The 24,979-nt window shown below is 39.1% G+C and overlaps 1 protein-coding gene across 16 annotated transcripts in view; it reads left to right on the top strand.

The window, feature by feature from the left end:
* Nucleotides 1–2,064: 2,064 nt before the first annotated feature.
* The window catches only part of ARPP21 (cAMP regulated phosphoprotein 21), a 153,021-nt gene continuing 130,106 nt past the window's right edge, over nt 2,065–24,979 (top strand). For 3 of the 16 annotated variants that reach the window (XM_014845827.3, XM_014845818.3, XM_014845809.3), the window contains exon 1: nt 3,535–3,671. The gene's annotated coding sequence lies outside the window, so the exon portion shown is untranslated. Of the gene's footprint in view, nt 2,335–3,534; nt 3,672–3,986; nt 4,391–4,915; nt 4,968–5,531; nt 5,701–6,738; nt 7,102–21,963; nt 22,093–24,979 lie in introns of those variants that run through there. The other 13 variants (XM_070492455.1, XM_070492476.1, XM_044754680.2 and 10 more) reach the window with 13 other exon arrangements.

Below are 24,979 nucleotides of genomic sequence, written 5' to 3'. Positions count from 1 at the left end.
GAGCTCAACTCCCCGAGCTGGGGTTACCTGGTTCCATGTACGCTGTTTCATTTCAAATATGATACCAACTAAATTCACATGCACCCAGATCAAGAGAGTAGCAGTCCCACTCTTTCTCCACTACTACCACTTCCCACCCCTAGAGTTAGGATACTTTCAATGTATAAACACTTCTGCAACTGGCATCGTGGATCTGTCACCCAGAGGTTCGTAAAGCAGACAACGGTTTTACTGAGTTTAGTGGTAGTTGAGTTATGACAGACAAGAACCTTAAGAAATGAACTGTTTCAATTTGTTTTAAGGAGCTACAAACACTTTATGAATTTCTAAAAGAATCTCTTATTGCACACTGCCTGCCTGATATTCCCAGAAGTATATTTCAGTCCCACATTGGGACACAAAATTTAACATTGGATAGCTGAATGCTAAGTATCTACGTGACCTCAAATGAACTTGAGCCTTCTCTAGTTCCTAATGTATTGACAAAATATTATGAGAAAAGGTAGAAAAATTTACTTGAAGCAGATTAGTTTTAGTCTGCTTTGGGATGCATTCTTTTTTAAATAAAGGTTAAAATCAGTAAGGAATAGCAATAAATGTTGTCATCAAGTTTGTCTATATGCTGTTCAGATGTTGAAACAGTCTGTCTTATTCCTTCACATAATCTCTGGAATTCGTACTAAGAGTACTGATTAAGTTTCCCCTCCTTGCACACAATGGCTCTGATTTCTCATCCAATCTATAGGATCCAGTTCCATTTTTTTAGTGAACTCTCAGAGTGAAATCTGATTCGCTCTAGGAAGACTTTGTGTTAGGAACAAGCTGTTAAAGTCTTCTGTTAGTAGATTACCCATCCACCCATTCAGGAAATGATTATGTGTAGTCCTGTCCAGAAGGAAAATCAAGCGCATGGACCCTCTTCCTGCACAGTCCCAACTGTGTGAATTTATGGCACGGCACAACAATTTCCCCCAGAGTAAAGGAAGATTTTTAGAACACAACTTCAGATGAAGGAAAGGGAAGAGAACTAGAAACATTTTTTATTTTCTCTTGAATTCCACACGACTGGAAGGAGGGGGAAATACCCCTCAAAATGCTTTTGGAGAGAACTGAGCAGAAATGTTCAAAAAAATAGATCAACATAAGGATCTTGAATTCTTTGGCTTTCATTTGCTGAAACCTCATACAGCAGATTCATTCTTATTCCAGCAAGAGCTGGTCCCCAACGGAGACAATTTCTAATATTTGGAAAATAATATCTATTCATCAAGGACCAGTACAACCTTATCCTAATTTTTTTCATAGCATTTTATAGAACTACACATACCATCTGTTTAAGATTTATAATCGATATCCTAGCATATATAAACGTGGTTACAGCTGTTAAAATTACATTTCTATAAAAAGTGGAAGGCACATCCCTTAATAAATCGGTTTATAATGTCTGTCATTTGAACGACTGTCAATAAATGAAACTAAAAGGACGTGGAAAGTTTCACGACATGGTTTATGATAGTTATATATTTGTTGTCTATTCATGGGGTTACTAATTGCAGCTGGTAAAAGTTGATTTTCTCCTCTTCAGTTTATTGTGGGATGGGGCGTTCATTGCACCAGATCTGTAGTCATCCAGAGTCTGCATTTCAGAAGCTGAATTGCTGGATACTGTCAAAAAGAGCTTTGGCAATTCCATGCAGGCGTGTACAACTATAATTTTGCTTCACATTAATAATAACCTAGCAAAGAAGCCCAGAATCAAAAGCTTTGCTCTCAGCTGGGGGCAGAAAGCCAGAGTGATATATCTTGACTGGTGACCTATAATGTTGGAAAAGTAGACTACATTCACTCCCGAGGGGTGGGCGGCATTCCGGAAATGTATTCCCATTCTTCCAAGATTTTTTTTTTTTTTTTGGTAGTATATGCCCCTAGACAATGAAAAAAAATGAATTACAGATAACAAAAATAGCACATCTCCAGAACAAACGGGAAATGCAGCGCTTTTATTTCTTCGGATGTCAACTCTGTTCGCCGCCCCACGCCCTGCCCTGCCCTGGTCTCTGCGGCACCTCTGTGGTTCCAGAGCAGCGAGCCGGTGGGCAGCGGTCCGGGAAGTCGCCCACGGGGAGGACACTTGGCGCTGCACGCCGGGACTTCGGGTCTTGCTCTAAGCCGAGAATCTCTGAGAGCTCTGAGGCTACTGGATCCATTGGGTGGAGTGAAGTGTTATTACTGTGGGGTATTCTCTGCAGAGTTGGCCTGGAGAGTGAGCACCGCAGGAAGGGAGTGAGCGCGGTGCGCCAAGCGGCCGCCGGAGTCGGGCGGCGCCCCGGAGCGGTACGCGGGAGGGCTCGGCCCGGGGCGGGGGGAGGCGCGCGTGCCGGCGGGGAGCGGGGAGGCAGTGTGAGGGGCAGGGGGCAACGTGCCAGTTTTCTCTCTGATTAATGATGCTCACGCCGCCGCGCGTGGCTCATGCGCTTTGTCTCTAGCCTTCGGGCCGGCGGAGAACGGCCAGGGGAACGGATGGCTCCGCGCGCGCCGGGCGCACCGGGCAGGTGCCCGCGCTCCAACCGGGCCACCTCTGCCCGCGCCCTGTGGCCGAGAGGCCTGGGTACCCGCAAGCACCCAGCCGCAGCCATCTCCCGGGTGCGGCAGAGACTGGAGTCTGCAGCCGGAGCAGCTGCGGGGCCACATGCAACACACCCGTTGCTTCCAGCCCGGGCGGGGACCGGACGCGGCCGGGGCTGCGGGGAGGAGCCGGGCGCCGCCCCCGGCGACAGTGCCAGCCGCGTGGGAGGGCAGGGACGGGCGGAGGGGCAGACGGCGGAGGCGGGGAGGCAGGGGACGAGGGACCGAGGGACGGACCGAGGCTGGCTGGCTCAGGGTAGGAGTGACAGAGCAACGGACAGGTGGGAGCAGTTAGACAGCTTGAGACAGGGAGACTGGAACGCAGAGAGAGGGAGAGAGAGAACGAAAGAGAGAGAGAGTGTGTGAGAAAAAGAGAGAGAGCGTAGCACTCGCGTGCTCCCTCCCTTCCAGACGCCCTCCTCTGTCCGAGGGAAGCAACCGGGACACTGGTGGGAGAGGGAGAGAGATGCGGGCTCAGAAGACGGGAAGAGGGACCCTGCATCGCTAGGCGGACCGAGACGCGGAGGGACGGACAGATTGACTTATGCACGGACTGACAGCCAGCGAGAGTGGCAGCTCGGAGAGCGGAGCGCAGGAAAGCTAGAATCCCGCGCTGAGCTGCCAGGCTCAGCCACAGACGGTCAGACAAACAGACGTGCAGAGGGACAGACTGGCAGACAGGAGGTGGGGGCACGTTCACTCCCTGCAGCCAGCCGGGCAGAGAAGGCGGCGGCGGCTCCCCCTGAGCGCGTCCGGAGCTGCGACAAGCAGCAGGGGCAGTAGGGTCGCCAGCCGAAGCCACCACCGTCGCCGCAGCCTTGGCCGCCACAGCCCTGCGAGGATCCCAGCCGACGCTGCAGAAAGCTCGTTTACCAGCAGTTAAATAAATCGACCAAAAAAAAAAAAAAAAAAAAAAAAGCCAAGCCAAACCAAACAAATCCAGCCAAATCAATCATTGAGAAATAATAATATTAATAAAAGCCAAAAACTAAATCAAATCAATCAAGGCACCAAGACGCTGGGGGGATATCCACTGTTCGGTCAAGGTAATAATCAAGGTCTTCCGACGTGAACATTGCACGCCTTTTGTGATTTATTTTCTCCTCCTTTCTGCCGTGTATCTGTGCTTTTCTTTGCAATTGTTTCTCGTCTGTATTTCTCCTTCGTGTCTGTAGAAAGCTGTTGTTATATATGTATTGTGTTTTTGTGTTTCGTCAAAGGAGGGGTAAACTCCCCCTCCCCCAAATGAGGCCGAAATGGAAACCTGGAAGAGAATTGAAAAGGGCAGTTGTTTTCATCGGAGAAGTCTACAATGATTTATGCAGGTTTCATGGTCGAAACTTTAGAATGCTCTTATTTCATTTGAAAGAGAGTTATGTAAGAGGCAAAAAGTTATGTTTGTTGTCCTCAGAGAAGTTGGGGTCCTGCCTCCCAGGGGGTTAAGGGGAAAAAGAAGATGTTCAGCTTTAGTTTTACATGTTTGATATCCGTGTTTCATTGCAACCTCCAATTTAATGTCATCTGGCTCAGGTTGTAGATATGGGGATAGAATTGAGTTGAATTAGACAGGTGTTTAGAAAGTTTCCTAGGAAGAAAAATTGACTCATTCAGTGTTTATGCATAGCAACAGAGCTGGAGTGGATGTGGTTACTGACAGCTGCTCAGGTTCAGTTCTCGATCACCTTCCGAAGATACCGGATAAGAACAGTCCAAACCCAAGAGGAAAAACAAAGAGGAAATTGAAAGTTAGAGGGATGTGAAGCTAGTAAGTACAATGCCAGGCTGGGAGAAATCACGTTCATGAGCATGTGTTTAGAGTGCAGATAGCTATTTCGATTTCTGATTTTTTTTTAATCTCTTGGTATGACAGTTCAGCTTCTCCAAACAAGAATGACATTCCCCCAAAGTTAAAATGAATCTGTACAAGCGTTCGTTCAAATACTGAAGAAAGCCAAATGATTCCCACCTCTTCATCCACTTTGGTGGTCGAAATTGCTGTGATTGTTTGAAGAAAACAGAAATAGAGGCGACAGGAAATCATTTTTTCATTTGGTAAAAGTTAGAAAACCTTTGACACATACTTTAAAATAAATGCACCTAGTCCTCTGATCCTCTGTATTTGTGTTACCACAGGGCTTGCATGTCTTAATAGGATTTTAGTTAATGTCATTTTCACAAAAGGCAGTCATTTGGAAGCTGAGAGCTCTAGCTATGTTTTGTTCAAATAGTTCAGTAATCGACTATCTTCACGGTAATTGTTTCTGCTTCTGTTGCACTTCTAATGTGGATCGCATGTGGGAAATTATGTATGCACCCTTCTCAGGTTTATATGGATTTTTAAGGTATGTATTTGTGTTCGATGCTGTATTTCCTTTCTTATCACTTTCTTTTATTTCTTTGGATCACTTCCACTAGTAGAATATTTTTAAATTTTCTGGAAAGTGAGTTTAGTGTATTCTTTAAGGAATACACTTCCTTATCACAAAAGATATGAGGCTAACCTATGACTGTCTTTGCTTATCAATACTATTATGATTTGGTTTAAATGCAATTTTTAAGACATTTAGACTGCTATGCATACATGTCATACTGTGCCCTTTCTAGACATGAGTTATGTTATTTGATAAATAATATAACTAAGTTGCTGTAGATAAACGCCTGTTTAACAGAGTACTTTGTTTAGGTGAGGGATATTTAAAGAAACTCATATAGCTCCAGAAATTGACTTTCAGCTTCTCGGTGACTTAATTTCACTACACACTGATTTCTCTCCTATAGTATTCAGATCAGACCGAGACAGGTTCGTGTGCGCTATTAGATTCGCAAATTGCTGATCTCCCAGTGGCTTTCCCTCTTAGATCCCAGCTGAGTATGGTTACCTTGAGAACTATGGCATTAGCCCTGTTCGAGCATGCTCCACTGGGGAGTTCTGTGCAGTCTATTTTTAATGCTATTTAATGAAGGAGCGAGCGCCTCACTCAGCAATAAAAGAAGCATGATGGAAGACAGAGCAGTGCGTGGTTATGGATACTGGAGAAGGATATCTGGAAAGGTACAGACTGGCTGCTGGATATGGTAATTTTAATTAGTCCTAATATATGGTACTAACAGAAATCGATTGATTTTAGTGAGAAAATTACACATGATGAATTTGATATGCGTTTTCTTCAGCCTCTTCCGTAATTCTTAGAAAGAAGACTCAATGATTTGAGTGCCTTAAAACTTAAGGGAGATAGTAACCAGGGAGTTCCTGCATACATACTATTTTTAATACAAGCTGTCAGATTCTTGGGTGGTGAGAAGTGCAGAAATAATTTCAGATTCCTAAAATATTGTTCTAGTGAAGGTTTTGGAGCTTGTAAAATGTTCTGGGCATAAAATAACTAACATCCTTCTAAGATATTATGATAACTTGAAGCTCTGCCTTGTGAATTTTTTTTCATTTTCTTTTATAAACTTGGAGTCTAGGTCCAGAATTGTGGCAACTAAGGGAAGCAGGAAGTTTTGGTTGAACTTGATAGAATATCTGAGTTGTTTTCTCTCCTTACTTTGATATCAGCACAACAGATGATCTTACTGAAGGTTAAATATTTTTAAAATGTAGATAAGCAGAGGTGGCACTGATAATTTTGGGAATGTTATAATAAGGGGGAAAGGTCTTAATATTATAGTGCTTAAAACATAGGAAGCCTTCTGTCTGCAGTATTTGCATATATGCAGAACACCTGTCTTGAGGTAGAAAGTGAGGATGTTCAATAAGAAAGGTCTCTGTTGCTCATTTTCGTATGAAGAACACGCTCGAATCAGTTTATTTCTTTGTTCAGAGTGCAGTTAATTAGACAAATGTTAAGCAGTTTCAAAATTAATAAACGTAAGAGAAAGCGAGAAGTTTCTATTAAGTGGAGAAGTGAGTCATAAAATTATCGTTCAATGAAGCTGTTAGAACAATGTACAAAGTTGTTCTGGATTTTGCCAATTTTTACGAAAAATAATCCAAAAAGAAAATAAACTACTAAGGGAAATACATTGCAAGGAGTTGCTGTAATTTGCTGTTGATGTTGTTTGTGTTTTCCACTTTGTGCTTCCAGAGGGGGGAGTTAATCCACACTAGCTGTAATATTTCCCTTAGTGGTCATGCTATTTGGACCACAATGCTGATACCTTCCTCCAGATTCTCAAGTCAGTGGGCCATTCTCATCTGAATTCATTGTGTGTTTTGTCTGTGGACAAGATAATGATAAGCTACATGAGTAGAGTGTGGAATGAGTCAGCCACTGAAGACACAAATACAACGTAGCCAGAAGTGAATACGATTCTCATTAGTATAGGGAGACAGTTTGAAGCCCATGGGGTTGGAAATTGCAAATGAACCATTTGTATATAAGTTAGTTTAATTCAGCTCTGCTTTGCGACAAGGCCAGGAAAGAATATGGGACTTAAAAGTGATGTCGACACTGAAAGCCATTTCTTCAAATGGTAAGTACTGGCATCATTCTGACTGATACCACACGGTGGTAGTGTGTTTAGAAATTTGTGAATCTCTAATCAGAAAAAGAATTGACTTCCTTAAAAATGCATTATGTCACCTGGAAAGTTCTGAACATATTTCAAGTCAGTGATGATGAACTTATAAAACATATACTCCCTCTCTTTAGACAAAGGATCTCAATTTTTTAGGAAATCTGTGATTCCAGAGGCTCTAAATTTCTGCTGTCTTTGCTTTTTTAAATTCTAACATTTAAAGTTAAGTATAATGATTTCAAGCAGTGGCATAAGCAAATGCTGAAGGACTATTGAAAATGAAAAAGAATATTAGCAAGATGTATCTGTGACTAGATTTGTTTTTCTCAGGCTTTCTTTGCTTCTGAGTGTTAGTTTCTTTTAAGGTATACTAATGCCGAATTCTAATAAACTGATTTTTTCAGTGCCTCAGAGTCTTATAATTTAAACTAATTTTCTCATCTTGGATAAAACTTGTCCTTGGATGTTTAACGTATTTATTACTTGTATTTACATCACAATCACTTTATTTCTATGAGGATTAGATATGAGCTGAGTTACACAAGGTATTTAAATTGTATACATTAATATAATATGCTTGAGAAAGAATAAAGTGCTTGAGACAGGTTATCAAGTTCGTTTGAAGCTTTTTAGTGTTTGATAACACTGTTATCTTGTGGTCTCAAAATCTTGTGTAGTCTGGTGATATTTTGTTAAGGCATGAAATGCCCATATAAGATTTTAAATGTACCTTTCTCTAAAATTAGTGGTACATATCTGTGCCCTGGGGAATGGCTATGCAGGTAAACTAAAAAGTGAATTGAAATAATTATACCAGGACAATTGGGGGGATATTGAAAAAATAAGAGGATTGACTTGAATACACCAAAATGACTCTTCTCTACTTTCAAATTGAATCCTTAGAATTATGTTTTGTTCTTTTCTGGCTGCCAGCATAGATCTTAATATCGCCAGGTAGAAAGAGTGTTACCCCACTGTCCACGGCCGCAGTAGATGAATATTTTCAATTCCTCTACCTACTTGTCCCAAGGAAATTTCTTTGGCAGTTTTTTATAACTCCTGCTTAATTTACATGTCAGTGCCACAGGTTATATAAGATTTTTTATGTTTTATAATCAAATGAGATCTATTAGGATAAAATTTCAATTGCGACGTTAAAATGTCAAAGAATTAGTACAAATTTGTCTCACTCAAGGCACATATTTATAATTATTCCTCAGTCGTAAATTCACACAACAGTTTTTAAGTAATATACTTTGCAATTGTTCCTTTCATCTAGCAATAGAAAGTAATTTCATACTTTCCAGGTAAAGGGAAGAGGGGTCCACTGCTAATTATCTCTTTTAAAAATAGGCCTCTCACATTTCACACTACTCCAAAATGATACAACAATTCTTAAATTAGAAATCATTGTGGATAACATAACAAGTATTAAGATTTTGTTAACCAAAATCACTTCTGTAAATATTAACATTGGTTTTAGGATAAGTAAAAATAAAGTATGATTTCAATGGGAAGGAAGGATTCAAGATTTTTAACAGGAAAACAATTACATCACTTTTTGTTTCAAATATTTCAGCAAATTTTGTAGAGATTTATTTGGCATATTGTGGCTCGTATTTTAATGCAGAATCGCATAAGATAATATGCAGCTTTTTTCCTGCAGGATTTTTTCATTGAGACATATTCACAAAGCTTGTTTACGTAGATAAACCCAGTAATCTCTGCCTGATGCCTACACAAGCTAGAAAAATAAGTCCTTGTGATACGAACATGCAAAAGAAGAACCCCATGACTTCTCAATCAGTTTTAGTGTTGGAATTCTTAATATTGGAAACGCATTCTCTTACATTTGTTTTATCGTTGTTTACTTCTTTATTGCACATTAAATACTTGAGATAAGAATGAGGACCATCTCGAGGGAAACGGAAACAAGAGGAATGGTGCTCATTTAACAGATTTTCTTCTAATTGCCAAGATACAATACTCACTTTAGAACAGTCTAGTCCATAGAATCATACCTTAAAGGAAAAAGAAAATTAATCCATGTTGTTATATTTTGACCTAGTTGAAATTGAGAATCAATACCAATAATTGAGGTAAAATATTTCAACATCTTCAGAGAATAACATGGAACATCAGTTTCTAAAAGTTTTATGGTCCTATAAGTCCAAATATAATATCCTTTGACATGTAAATCAAAGGCGTAGCTATCATCTAATTTGTTCAGTAATTTGAGTTCCTTTCAGGTGATCTTATCACTGTTACGTAGATCTAGAAAAATCAATCCGTGTGTCAACAGAGTGAAGGAAGGGCATAGAAACACTGAAATTCGGCCACTACACAAAATTGTTTAATTTTTATTTGCTCATACACTCAATTGGAAAATAAAAAGCTTTCAAATTATTTTTTCAGCTTTTTAATGTTTCCAAAACCACAAGCTAAAATCCTCAAGTGAAGTCTAATATTTATTGATAAGAAAATATACTTTGCATGGACATGTTTTTCTTAGCATTTTGCTTGTTAATATGCACGTAACTGGTGAAAATCTCAATGTTGCTGGCATCCAACTTAATTTAATCATCGAAGAGGTGTTAGACAGAAAATAAGTAGATTCCATATGAGTATGTGACAGAATCAAGATTACAGAATCATTTGCAAGCTTCAAATACTCATTGCTTCTTTAAAACTATTTTTTTTTTTAAATGAGAGCACTAAAAAAAGTTAGTTTGGAAATATGGCACTTTATTTCCTTTTATTTGAGAAAGAAGGTTAAGGTTTCCAGTCAATGTAGCACATAGTTGTGTTAAATTGCATTGAATTCTGCCAAATTAATTAATTGTCAAGAATTTGCAGTCATATCTATGATCCTATTTCTTTGATCTGGCTTATGGGAACGATCGAGCTAACATTTTGAAATTACGTAGTTTTCTTTTTATTTTAAAGGTACTTAGATATGCTGGTATTGTAAGAATTTTAGCAAATTATCAACAACTGGCATCACACTAAAGATGAATTCAAAATCCCACTGGAAACAGCTAACTGGTACTAATGATCCTTCATTTTTTTCACTCTGGTGCTGATTTAGCTTCCGTCACAGTACATATTTCCTTTGTAAAGATTAAAATCTTTCCCCAGCCCTGAAATTTCCACATAATCCCTAACAGAGTTCTGGAAAGATAAAATAATAAAGCATGCAATCATGTTGGGTGTACATGCTGTTGCTCTCTGCTCAAGCACAGTTAAGCGCTCTCACAACTGGATGCTTTAATCTTTAATTATTATTATAATTATCGTCTTCATCCAGAACTATGGATGACTTAGTTTTTAGTGGTTTTTTCCAGCATCAAGGTGGTAGAGTATACATAGTTAAATGTGAGAGAGTTTATATCTTAAGAAAATTCTGAATATTCTAGGAAAAGGATGCAACTATCCCTCCGAGAGGGATGTTATTTTATTGCACAAATGATTGTAATGTCTGCATGATTTGTTAGATATGATGTGGGAAGATGTAGACAGAGAGATATTTTGAACTCAGTGGAGCTTCCAATTGAAAGTCATGTTAAAACTAACGGAGTGGATGTATACCGAAGGTATACTGGGGCCTTATTTGAGCGCGAGCAGGTGACTGCCGTGTGTGACGAAGGAAGGCTTTACCGCAGAGGTTCGAGGGTTTCCATGGGATTCTGTAGGTTAGATAAATGTGCAAAATTTGGATTAAAATAAAAGGTCTGGGAAACAAGGCCTAAATGCAGTGATGTATTCAAATCTGACTTCTCCAAAACTTACCACCATAAATATGCAAATTACTGCCTGACCAGCTAGTCCTGGTGTTTGGCTTCTGGGTCTGAGTAAATAGCTAACAGTGTGACAATGGCCACGACTCTAAACCTCCTCATGTGTCATACTTTCTACAGGACACCAGTCCACTCTGAACACATTGCTAGTTATATGACTTTAGCAATTTAGTTAATTCCTCATTACTTCAATTTTCTCATATATAGTGTAGGATAAGACCTATCTTGCTGGATTGAGGCAGAAACAAAGTACCTGGCACATAGGTATTATTCACTAAAAAGAAACCATCTTTCCATATAAAAAAAAAATTAGAGAGAGATTTAACTTGATTACATAAATGAGAAAAACCTTTTAAGAATTTTAAAAAATAATTTAGAGTACAGCTCTCTTCTGTTTCTACCCAATAACAACTTTAATGGGTAAATTTGGAGAAAGCTTTACTCTTTCTGTGCCTATGAAATATTGAAGGCCAAGTGAAGGTGGTAACTAATCTAGGAGATATGCGTTGTGTAAGGATCATGATGCTTAATAAGGTGGTTATCTTCTGTCAGTCTCTAAAGGAAGGGATGGCCCAATTCAGAATTGTCTAAAAAATGAACATAAGGTATTATTTCTCCAAAACATTTTAATCATGTAATTTCTGTTATCTAAAAGGGGTGGCTAAAGAATCAAATAGGAATAGGAAGAAGTTGGAACGGATCCATGAAAGAATAACCTTAAATCCTGCACTGATGCAGGAGAGCCAGTAAGCAGCAGATTTACTGGCGTGGCACGGGAGACGGAAACATTTTTCTCCTGTCTCTGAGACGTTAAAGCAAGCGGGGCTCTGGGCTCGCTGATGGGCTCCTGGCACTCCCACAGAAAGCTTTGGTTTCCTGTCTCCAAGCACTGAGTGAGCTGTTTGGACTGGTAGCCAATCCGGCTTCAGCTCCTAAAGTATCTGCGCTTAATTTTGCTGAAATGAGTCATTTCTGCACCTGTGTGAAAATGGCCAGAGAGAGGGAAAAGGCTTCTCTCATAATTGGGGTTTAATCAGTTCGTTCCTCTATCAGGAAATACAGAACCACAAGTAGTGTTCAGCACAGAAGGTGAGCCACGCAAAGCAGTAAATTTGTCAGATAATCGCATTTTATTTTTTATTGTAATTTGGATATCAGCCATTCTTCTGAGGGGTAGCACAATCAGAAAGTTATCCAATGAAACTTCTTAGAAGGTATCTCAAAATAAAGCTATATATGTATATATATATATATATATACATATAATCAGCATAATTCACGTGCTTCAATACAACAGTCATTTAACTCACATTAAACAAAAAAGTAATTTAGCCCAAAAGCATATTTCCCAATATATTTTTTTCGCTGTCCTTAGCAGTTTTGCTTGCATGCTGCGGAGATTTAATCAACGTTTGTTGAATTAAAAATTGACCTTTCAATTGTTGATGACATCTAATATTCAGGACTTAAAATCAACTCTAAGTAAGGTTTTAATTGTATTTTTTCCCCTAACGTTTCAGCTTAAGTGGATTTGACATGCATCTTTCTGAAAAAGAGAACAAAAGCCTGCCCTTGTATGTAGATCTAGAGATCTAATGCCCTAGAGATTATTTTGGCTTTTACAAAGAAGTTTCTTCTTCACATCTCAGGCAGTGACTAGGGCTTCTACAGGAATAACAAGGCCCTTGAAACTTCAATCTGCCTAAACTGAGTACCTAGATCACTTTTCCATCTACGTGGAAGGGAATTGCAGTTAACACTCAATTAAGATGGTCTTTGGTGAGGGGATGGGACAAAGGCAAGTTCACAAACAATTTCCAAATCATTGGTGCACAAAACCAGAGACAACTCCTGTTTACTGGATATGTGCCTTTGGAGAGATTAACCGTAGTGAAGGTGATCCAGGATGTGGGGAAAGAATTCATTCCTTTAAAGGATTGGGCAAGTCGGCAGTGCTGGATTACAAGGCAGAGGGGAGGGAGGGAGGGAGAAGAGAATAATGACAAATTGAGGGCTTCCAAACCTTAAGCAGAACAGCTCTAACCAAGTCACCCTTCTCTTCCTGCTGTATGGGAATAGCGATAGGATTAACCAGGGTTAACTGGCAGACCATTTAATCCACTCAGGACCATTGAGAACTGGATTAATGTTTACCCCTATCTATAAAAATAATCCAGTCTAAAAGAAAGAGATCCAGCTGATTAAGGGTGCCATGAGTTTGCTTTCTTAATTTCCCTCCTACATTTTAAGATATGTTAATTGTAGTTCTGATTGAATGAACTTCTACTCATCCATCCACTTCCCAAAGAAAACCAAAACTTAGTACCTTCTCTTTCTTCTCTGAGACTGTGGCAGGCTTTAGGAATACGTAGAAAGCAATAGATTCTGACACAGCTGGTATTCTCATCAGGAAGCCAGAAAAATATATTCTGGACGGCACTCTATCAAAGTAAGGGAATTTCCATGAAAGGTGAGTTGAGGAGAGCTGAGTTCTTGTGTGGCATTCAGCAAGATTTGTCTTTGCATCAGATATATCACGATTATTCACTCATTTGTTCATTCTTGTCTTTCAAGTACTTGTTGGGGGTTTCCTGTGTGTCAGGTCTCATACTAAATATTTGGGAAATTTTCTGTGTAGGATTTTATAGGCATTTGAGAGAGATAAATGCATTTTAACAGTTTGAACAGTGACTTGAGTGATGGAGAATATAAGGAAACTCCAAAATCATAGCTGGACAATATCTTGGATGATAATGCAGTATGAATTAATTTTGACAAATTAGGAAAATATTTCTTTGCAGTAAAGTTTATTAGAAAAGTTGATAAGGAATATACCTCAATGGTAGAAACCATATTGTTTCTAGAAAACAAATATGGAAGGAAAAGCACCATTAGTAAGTTTCTAGGAAAAAGTTCTGATGATAATAGACTGCAAACTAAAACTATCAGTTAGGAAGCTCTCTAATATGAGAAAGGAAATCAAGTGATTAAGACAAATGTATATGGAATTGGGATGAGCCATTCATCCATCTTCTCTTTTTGACTTTATAAAATCATAAGTTTACAATATTGCTAAAGCTACAGGCAACTGATTCAAATTGAATTGGAATTATAAACTGCAAACAAAGTTCAAGTTCATATCAGATCATACCAAAATATCTGTTTAGAATTAAAAAGGAGGTTTTTCTAAAGGCAAATTATTCTTTGAGTTTGTTGTGAGATTCCACGACAGAGTGTTTGAGAAAGGAAACCAAAATATTTCCAGAATATTAAGAAAGTCCTTAATAGGTTAAAAATTAAAGGGAGATGGATTACATATCGTTCTGGATTACATATGATTTCAGATGAGCAAAAGATTTGGTCTATAGGTTACTTGAAAGATGATTATTTTTTTAAAAAAGATGCAATTCTTTCCATTGGCAGAGATAAAGATTTCAATATTTGGAAGCAGAGAGGTGTCTGGATACATGGCCCCAGCCCTCGTTCATGTTCAAATATCTTGCCCTGAACCACTGAAAAAGAACCTACTTTTAGAAGTTACCCATAAAGCAACAAGATTCCATCAGATGATTTTTAAAATCTCTTCCAGCGTACAATTTCTGTGATTCAATGACTTTTTTTTAATAGTATTCATGGATCAGTTTTATGTTGCATTGTCCATAAATTTTGGTTAGACTTTTTTTAGCTTTGAAAATAAGCACTAATGCTACAAAATGAGTGGAATGTTTAGAAAGGAATCTTATCAAGAATGCTTAAGAAAAGAGGATATGGGGTCCCAGATCTGGATTCAGATCCTACTCTGCAACTTACTAGTAAGTGTCTTAAGCTTTCTAAATTTCAGCTTCCTCATTTCTAAAATGGGTTTTTTGTAAGAATGAAAGATGAAGTGCTTAGCCCAGTGCTCAGTCTTACTGATTTATTTTTTCCTGGTGCTCATCTTTTTTGTTTGTTTGTCGTTTGTTTTGTCTTTATCATTACTTTTGCTTGATTCCATAGGTCTCGTGTAAATAAACCATCTCTTTAAGATCTCTCCCGTTCTTGAGAAGGTTTTTATGATGTCATGGTTATCTTGAGGATTTTTTTCATGCAGAATTGAAGTTCGTTTTCAGCGCAGCCATACTATAGATGATAAGCACTTCCAAGCCACTAGTTCAGTGAGGAAAAGCCATCTGGGGACACCTAAAGTCCAGACTATTTTCTAGAAGATACTCCTTTGCACAGATAACGGGGTTTGATCTTTTATAAGCTTGGATGGGCAGTAGCGACCTTGAAAAATAGATAATGATTTAGAATTCCCTGTATACACAAAATTCCACACAGTATTTCATTATCTACTAAAGCTGACTCACCTGGGCTAAGATTGTGTCTCTGATGTGTATTTACAAAGAAAGTTAACTGGAGCTCTTAGATTTGTCTAGAAATAGTGTAGAGAATTTAGTCGTAGCACCCTTCCAGGAGCAATTTGGGACTTTGAGAATTAGAAGTGATTTCAAATAAAATTGCAGTAGACTTGTGATTTGTCCCCTTTGCAGATAAGACCAATAGCTATATCCAGCAGAGGCCATTTGTATAATCAGAGATTCGCCTGACAGATCTAACAGGAGAAGAGAGCTCAAAAATCAATTGTTCTAAAATCACTGGAAAACGTTACCTTATTGTTTTGACCTGGCTGTGGACGTAGATTGCTTTCGATGTTTTCAGAAATGTTGAGGAGATGCCACTTGTTTCATCGTTTATAGGTTAGCTCCTCGGGCTTAGGCAGGGATCAAATGGTTTGCCCTGTTAGCCAAGGAATTTACAGCAGCGAGACAGACTCAGATCTGCAGACTTGAAAGGACTGATATATTTCACTCCAAGTCTTGGCGAAGTTACCTAATGTATTGAATTGATGGAAAGCCGACTTTTGGGTACTCTTGATGAAGTATGCTCATAAACACTACGGAAAATCTAAATGAAAAATTGTGATGGTTTTCTGAAACTTTTAGGGAAGCTATAGAGTGGCCGTTTGTGGAGGAAACCTGTACTTATTTCTGTATTGATGAGGTCATTAGTACCATTTGCTCTGCTTTACAAGAATTCCTTCAGGTGACTCGGTCCTTTTGCGCTCTGAATTGCCTTCCCTTTCCAGGCAAAAATTCTTGTCACTATAGAGACCTAAGATTTCTGTTGCCGTTGCCTGTATCACTTACTGAAGCCACAGGGACAGTGATAAGGAAAAATCAGCATTCCTCTACCAACCTGAATTTATCTTTGGTTCATTTTTGATCAAAACTTGCTTGTGGGGTTGTTATTTTGGAAAATAATTTGTTCTCTTGTTTTGTGGTGTAAATGTCAACTAATATTTATGAACTGCCTCTTGCGTGAAAAGGACTTGTGTGCTTATGTGATATCCACATCAGTTTGCCTCTTGGTTGCGGTCACAACCATGGAAAAATACTTGGAGATTCTTGAGACTAGCCTGGTGGCATAGGGGTTAAGTTTGCAAGTTCTGCTTAGCCCAGGGTTTGTGCGTTCGGATCCCAGCACAGACCTACAATCGTTCATCAAGCCATGCTCTGGCAGCATCCCCCACACAAAACAGAGGAAGATTGGAATGGATGGTAGCTCAATGCCAATCTTCCTCAAGCAAAAAGAGGAAGATTGGCAACAGATGTTAGCTTAGGGCCAATCTTCCTCACCAAAAAAAAAAAAAAAAACCCAACTCTTGGATATTCTTGTCTAAGGAAAACAAAAAATGTATAATTCATTTTTCTTTGTAATATGATTTACACTGTACTACATGATAACCGTATGAAACACTGAGATTAGACCTAATCTAAAGATCAGGAATTGAGAATCGAGGGGTAGTGGAAGGATTTGTAGTGGGGCCATGAAAAAGAAGGCTACGAAAATTAACTTTCGAAACTGGTATAGAGTGGGTAGAAATTTGTCTGCATGCATCTCAGATCTATACCTGTGGCTGCCATTTGGGGCAATGATGGATTCTCAGCTCCTAATGCCACCTCTCCTCTGGACACTCTTCTGATGTCAGGGAAAGCTACAGGCTTGCAGTCAAGGTGACCTAAGTTTAAATTCCATATCTGCCTGTCACTGGCCTGGCCAAGTCAATTAACCATTGTGAGCCTCCATTTCCTTATTATGATATGTGGGCAACAACACTCCATACGTTGCCATATGTAAAATACTTGCCACATAATCGAAATATCATCTCCTTCCCAGTTTCTCCTACAGGGACTACTTATGCATTAAAACATTGAAACCTATTTATAAGAATACATGTGATGAAATTATATAACGATACTCATTTTGAAAATGCTATAAAGTTGTAGTTTGAGTCTCAAGTATTTTATCTGTCCACGGATTACTGGGGAAAAAAGATAAACAAAATGATTTTGGGTGTGGCAAAATTCTTTTGCACCGGCTTTTATAAGATGTTAACAATACATGTCACGTAGTTAAGGCAAAGAATAAGAAAAAAAAACTACAGCGTGTCTAAACCTGTATGTTTACTCACCACCTGACTTAGTCTGAAACAACACTATTGATTTAAAGAACTCAATGGTTTACACTTAACTAGGAAGAGATGCCCAGGGATAAACGACTAAGGGAAAATATTAACTAAAATTTTTTTTTTGAGTAAATAGATGAAAAAAGATGTTTCTGAAGATGCCTATTAAGTGGTGAGTTTAAAGAAAAATTATCTTTCAATTTTTTTTTTCTGTAATGGATTCACAAGATTTGGGCTTTTAAATACATATTTGATGGTACTGTTTTGTGATTCTTTATGGTTAAGGCAGATTGCTTTGCTCTTCAAAAATGCATTCTAAGCTACCCCTTAGTCAGATTGGGGAAAATGCTGCACTATTTATTTATACTCTGCCTTTGCCTCAAGAGGAAAAACTAATACCAGGGAGATAAACCTTTTTGGGTCCACCTGCCAACACATGTTTATCAATTTACTGATATCGGGGATGAAATCATCAGTTTTTACTGATATGCTTCCCCTGAAATTATCTTCGGGAAAATTTAAATTAGAATTAGCCGGTGTGAGCTTTCTTCATAGATTGTTTTTCCTCAATTTGTTTTCTACCAAGCAAACCCCAGACACCTGGAAACCACATGCACACACACATTCTTTGCCTGTGCTTTTCGTGTGTTGGGCACAGAGGGTGACGGTTGCTTTTGGCAGATGTACAGGATCAAAGTGGCTTTTTTGTCCTTCTACCCTCAGGGAGTCCGTTTCTCAGATAAAGGAAGTGGTGAGGTTAACAGAAATTTCAGCCCTATCCTGAAACAAAAGTTAAGTAGTAGTATACCTAAGTAGTAGGTATAATAAACCTATTTATTATTTGTCAAAAGTAGCAGCTTTGTTAAAATATTGGAACAGAGAAATTTAGGGACAATGCTTACTTTTTTAAATTAAATGCTTAAATCGTATTTCGTGACCTGAACCAAACTAACAACCAATAATCTTATTTGTCTTCCCATTTGGCTAACCTGAAGAAATGGAAAATCTTAGAAATATTCTCTCTGGGTAAACATAGGGATTTATTTGATATCACTACAGTATATTATACATTAAATACACTGAGCGTATTGCTCTAAGTTTCTTAACCTGTGGAATTTGTTGTATGCATTAGCTAGGTTTACTTGGCTAAACACTAGCCAGGGACCAGGGGATTACCCACAAGTTTATTGTTGGGAATCTTTTCCTGAAGAGAATAAATTAACAGGAAATAAGTATATATGCATACCCATTGATAAACATATATGTGTGTATATATTGACATACATCTTTATATATGAATATACGCATATATTTATGTTATAATTTATATTTCATATATAATTTATAATTTATATTATATATATACATTTGCGATCTGATTGTATTATAGAAAGAGTAAATCCCTATTATTCTGAGATCTGTGATGCAGTGACCTAAGCCAGCTGCTTTTCTACTTCATTTTCCTTCTGAATTCACCTATTTCACTGCTAATGAACAATATCCCATTAAGGCTAGGGTTACAGAACAGAATCAACGAAGAGAGGAATCTTGCTTTTGCCCCTGTTCTCTATCGATCAGCACTGATAAAATGACAAGATGGGAATAGAGAATAGGGTGGTGAATTTATTGTTTCAAATGAGGAGTTAGGAATTTCTGTACATTTTAGGTCTTGATTCCATAGTTCTTCCCCAGTGACCAAAATGAACTACACTATCTGTCTTACACATGTCGGTTGGTGATATAGGACCACATTTTACCACAAATGAGCTAGCCTATTTCTTAAGTGAATCTTATTACAGAGGATGTAAGTGTGAGTAAGTAAGTATGTCATCTCAAAGGGAAGTCTGAGACTATGGCATTCTTGCCTCTGTACCACACGGGAGGGCACATCCCCAAAGCAGTGGTTCTCAAACCTGCACATGCATCAGAAATCACTTGGAGGGTTTATTCCAATACAGAGTGCTGGACCCCTGCCAGAGTTGCTGAATCAGAGGATCTGATATCAGAGGATAGGCTCAAGTATTTGCCTATCTAACAAGTTTCCAGGTGATGCTGATGCTGCTGGTCAACGGACCACAATTTGAGAATCACTGATCTAAAACATGAAGCTTCTCGTCAGAGTGTAGGATTTGCATGATTGATGTTTTATGATCTAAAATATTAAAGGAATACTGTAAAATTTAAAAGCAAACAGAATAAATTTGAATTTAATTTGATTTAAAAATTATTTTTAAAACGTAACATATTAAAAGCAGAGATGAGGATTGCCAATTCCACTAGAGAGAGTTAGAAGCTTTTTTGAGTGATGATAGGAGGATGTGAGTTTTCCTCTGAGGTTGTGTTCTAAGAGCTGTCAGGTTCTAAGATCCATGGAGACAGAGCAATCCCTAATCCACAAGACTGGGTATTCTAAGGGTCAAGAAACACTTCTCAATAAAAATTGCTGAGCACTAGAGGTTAAAACTATGAACACAAAAAGGGTAGACAATGCTTTATAACAGCTTTATTCATAATTGCCCCACACTGGAAACAACCCAAATGTCCTTCAAAAGGTGACTGATAAACTGTGGTGCATCCACACAATGGAATATTACTCAGCAATCAAAAGGAGAAAACTACTAATACATGCAACAGGCTGGATGAGTCTCCAGGGCATTATGCCGAGTGAAAGAAGCCAATCTCCAAATGCTGCAGATTGCATGGTCCCATTTATATAACATCTCAAAAGGATAAAACTATAGTGACAGAGGAGGACAGGTTAGTGATTGCCGGGAGACATGCCAAAGAGGAGGTGTGACTGTAAAGGACGGCCTGAGGAAGTTTATTGGGGTGATGGAGCTGTTCTGTAGCCTGATTGTTTTGGTGTTTACACGAACTTATACATATGTTAAAATTCATGGAACTATACAGCCCCCCACTCCCGAAAAACCAAATTTTGTGATCATATAAATATAAATATGCTAATTTAAAATTTTTAAAAAATAAAAATCATCATAATATTATATTTTAGGTTCCCCAGGTAACTGGATTTGGTCAATTAGATGAGGTAAAAGTATCAATTTATTTAAATCAATAAAAATACTTTAGGGAGCCCGTCCAGTGGTGCAGTGGTTAAGTGCGCATGTTCTACTTTGGTGGTGCAGGGTTCGCCGTTTCAGATCCCGGGTGCAGACCTACGCACTGCTTGTCACGCCATGCTGTGGCAGGTGTCCCACATAAAAAGTGTAGGAAGATGAGCATGGATGTTAGCTCAGGACCAGTCTTCCTAGGCAAAAAGAGGAGGATTGGCAGCACATCTTAGTTCAGGGCTAACCATCCTCAAAAAAACAAAAAGCAAAACTTTATCTCAAGCAAAAGGGAAAAAAATGATCTCCATAAGGGTCCTTCATAAATGTTCCTAAGGTCATTTGCTGTAGGCAAGGATCCTAGGAAAAACTTAGAAGTTGGAAAAAATCTGCCTGACACGGTCTTTCCTGTGACCCTCTAGCACCGTTGTCCTAGTTCTTCATTTGTCCTTTTTCTTAGAATCCTTCTCTGTAAGCTTTATTGCTTTCAAAATACATTTCAGGGGCAGGTTCATTCTTCTCATTTGTACTAGCTGAAGAAGACTGATAACCCTAAAACTTTCATCCTGACTCCTCCCACATGTATGCATGAACCCTCAGAAACTGCCATCCACCTACGCTTGAATAACCCAGTGATGGCTCTCTCAGAACCTTGGAAGGAAGCCAATACCATTTTGAAGTAGCTATAATTTTTAAAGACACTGAGGCCTCTAGAAATGTCTAGAAGATTTGGGTCCCCAGAAGTGTTGGCAGTTTAAATCTAGCCAGAGCTCTAATCAGGTAATATAAAAAAAAAAAATGTCTGTTGAAATGATGCATGTGCTTGTCTCAGTGAGAAACAGTCAATCGCTAACACATATCTAATATTAACTATGTGCAAGGCACTCTTCTGAGTGCTTTACTTATATCAGCTTGTTCAATCCTCATAACCATCTGGGAGGTAGGGGCTCTTATTATTTCTATTTTCAGATGAGGAAACAGGCACAAAGACACTTAGGAACTTGCTCAGAGTCAGTGGTGGACTCAGGCTTCAAGCCCTGGACGTCCAGCTTCAGAGTCCAAGCAGTTCACAACTGTGCAACACTGTGTTTTTGTGGTGTTTTGTCTGTGCCTATATTTTCTCCTCTTAGGGCAGACTGATAGTTTTGTTAATGGTCCATTTCAGTTTATACGTGACACACCAAGCCTGAGGTAATTCATAGACTCTTGTACAGAGCTGACCTTGTTGCTCCATCTGGGCAGGACATACAGATTCTAGTGTTTGAACCCAGACACATGAGATGCCATTGGATATGTGAACCTCCCAGTGTAGACACACGTGTGGGTAGAGTTGCAGCTGTGGGCAGAGAGAGGGCAGCTAAAGTGCCTGATGGTCCCTGAAGCAATGTGGTGCTCCTGTGGATGCATCCTTGTGGGCAAGCTCCACAGTGGTGTTTCTCTCTTACAGATACTAGACCTTACAGTACTTGGAAGCTGCTCCCCTGTTGGTCAGGCGTGAATGCTGTCTGGTCAAATCAGAAGCCTGTCCCAAAAGTCTGCTACTGGTCTGAGGAGTCTGCTTTTTCAACTACCTTGGGTGAGCAGAGAAGAATTTGGCTGAGGAATGTAGAGAAGATCCCCTCTCCTCACTCTTTCTCTGATTCAACTTGTGGAACAGACAGGGGAGAACAAGAGTCCAATCCAAATCTTAGAAACAGAGAGGCTTCCCTCAGGTTCAGTGCTCACCAGCTCCCTCTTTTGTTGGACTCTGGTGATGTTCCCACAGAAATTCTTTTCCTCAGAGATAGTCAACTCAGTCTGAAAAGATAGCTGTTGATTGAGGTTGCATCACCTTAGGGTCGGCTCCATTTCTCAAAGAAATCTCCAGCTTGACTCCAACATGGTGGTCAAGGTGAGACGTCAGGAACCTTAGAAACTGTCCTTCCCCCAGATGGGGTAACATTCCGGCATGGACCAGAGGTCATGCATCCACTTTACAGTAACAGGGCCTTCTGTAGCTCATTTACTCCCCAGTTGTTTTGTTTTGTTTTTTTGAGGAAGATTAGCCCTGAGCTAACTACTGCCAGTCCTCCTCTTTTTTGCTGAGGAAGCCTGGCCCTGAGCTAACATCCATGCCCATCTTCCTCTACTTTCTATGTGGGACGCCTACCACAGCATGGCATGCCAAGCAGTGCCATGTCCGCACCCAGAATCCCAACCAGCGAACCCCTGGCCACAGAGAAGCGGGATGTGCAAACTTAACCGCTGCACCACTGGGCCGGCCTCTACTCCCCAGTTTAAAGATTACTACAGTATCAAGTATCAAGTATGCTTTTTTTGTATTTTAGTGGGACATCCAAGGCAACTTTACTGATGAAAAATAATTGCATGTTTTTGGCTAGCGATAGTGGAGATGATACTCTATTAAGATAAAAGATGTAGTTACTATGTGGTTTAGTATCTTTCTTGAATAAGTACCCATGATCATAATGTATGGGTGACTGAAGAGTGAATGCATACCAAATGCATAGATTGAATGATGCTATGGGAGGCAGTGGACAGAGCATGTGATTTGAGACCAACACTTGAATAATACAAGTGTCATTTCACCTTGGGCAAGGACCTGTCCTTTCTGAACCTCAGGTTTCTTTCCTTCCTTCCTCCTTTTCCTTCTTTTTTTTAATATGTGTGAATGAGATTAGTGGTGGTGAGGATTAAAAACACAATGTGTAAAGTGTTCTTTGTGGCATTTGGCATGTAATATGATATATGAAAACATGGTAGCTATTATTTTATTTATTTATTTATTTTGTCTGTGAGGCAGATTGGCCCTGAGCTAACATCTGTTGCCAATTTTCCCCTTTTTGCTTGAGGAAGATTGTAGCTGACCTGGCATCTCTGCCAACCTTCCTCTATTTTGTATGTGAGACCCTGCCACAGCATGGCTTGATGAACAGTGTGTAGTTCCATGCCCGAGATCCAAACCCCCAAACCCCAGGCCACCAAAGTGGAGTGCATGAACTTAACCACTACACCACTGGGCTGGCCTCTATTATTTTTTTATAGTATGTATTAACTATACTGTGTTTAAGTTGAATTAAATACAAACAATAATGGGAATTTGTGGTTATCATTATCAGGATACTAATTTTGTGATTTACTTAAAAAACTGATGTGGCATATCAATTTCCTTTGGCTTCAAAGGATGCTTTCAATGTTCTTCTCCTGGTGACATATCAGTAAATTTTGTGAGAAAATAAAGTAATTTAAATACGCATTTAATTCCAGCATAACTTAGAGGTAAATATATCTCTATAAAATGAAACACTTGATGTTTTAAGTAGCTGCCTTTTAGACAGGTTCTTTCTGAACTGACCCCTCTCTGGCCCCCAGCCTCTGGTGTGTATGGCTGGACTTGTGCTGGGCTGAATTTCAAGAGTGAGTGTACAAATGTTCCACAGTTTGCATGGTGAAAGATGGAGTGCAGGCCAATCTTCTGCAGCTGGGAAGAGCAATTAGCAGCTTCATGAATTAGGGTCTTGTTTACACTGTTGTCCAAGATAATCATTTGTTTGTTTTAACTAAGATGCTCTATCTTCATCAGAGGCATCAATCCTCATATTTAAATGATAAGGTCTTTGAAGCTCACAAATAATGTTTGGATTTCACAGCAGGAACCCTGCCACAGCCCGTATTTTCTCTCACTAACTTTGGTAATCAAGACATCAGTTACATATATATTTCAAATTATTCTTCAAACAGATGTGAAAACATTATGTGATCTATTCTAGCAACTTTTCTGACACAGACCTGTTTTTAAAAATGCCTTTTATATGAAGTCCCAGCACACATACATATATGCACACACACACGTGGCAAACACGTCCACACACATATGTGAAATAAAACTTTACAAAATAAGTCATAGCCTTACCAAGGGTAATGTACTCTAATTCTTACCTACTTCATTCTAGTCCATTTCATTCCACTCCATTTACTCCACTCCAGTCTATGTTCTGTTTGTTTCATTTTAAAATTCAAGTTACAACCAACATGATTTACCAACAGGCCACAACCTAAAGTTTGAAAAACATTGATCTACATATAAACTTACTTGTGATTCTGTCTTCTCTCCCAGTATTTGTAGAAAGGAGTGCATCTGGCATTACTGTGTCTGTTTGATCTTCAGCTATGTGTGATCTTAATACAATCACTAAAATATACAACTCTACTGAGTAAATGCCAGTTAGTACCCCTTGAAGAGAATGATAACATCTAGTGACTCAGTAAGTACTTATTGATGAGTCAGATAAATTATTTTGGAAATCATGGGTGTGAGGCATTGTTGAACTACATCCAGCTTTCCCAGAAGATGGACTTCTTGAATCAGGTAGTCAGTGTATTCCTAGATCTGAGTTATGCTGTTCATATAGGCTCAGCACGCAAGGTCAGCTTTTTTTTAAGGCATAAGCATTAAGAACGTG

This window comes from Equus asinus, chromosome 21 (genome assembly GCF_041296235.1).
Source record: "Equus asinus isolate D_3611 breed Donkey chromosome 21, EquAss-T2T_v2, whole genome shotgun sequence".
Lineage (NCBI taxonomy): Eukaryota > Metazoa > Chordata > Mammalia > Perissodactyla > Equidae > Equus > Equus asinus.
This window is presented reverse-complemented; position numbering and strand designations above follow the sequence as displayed.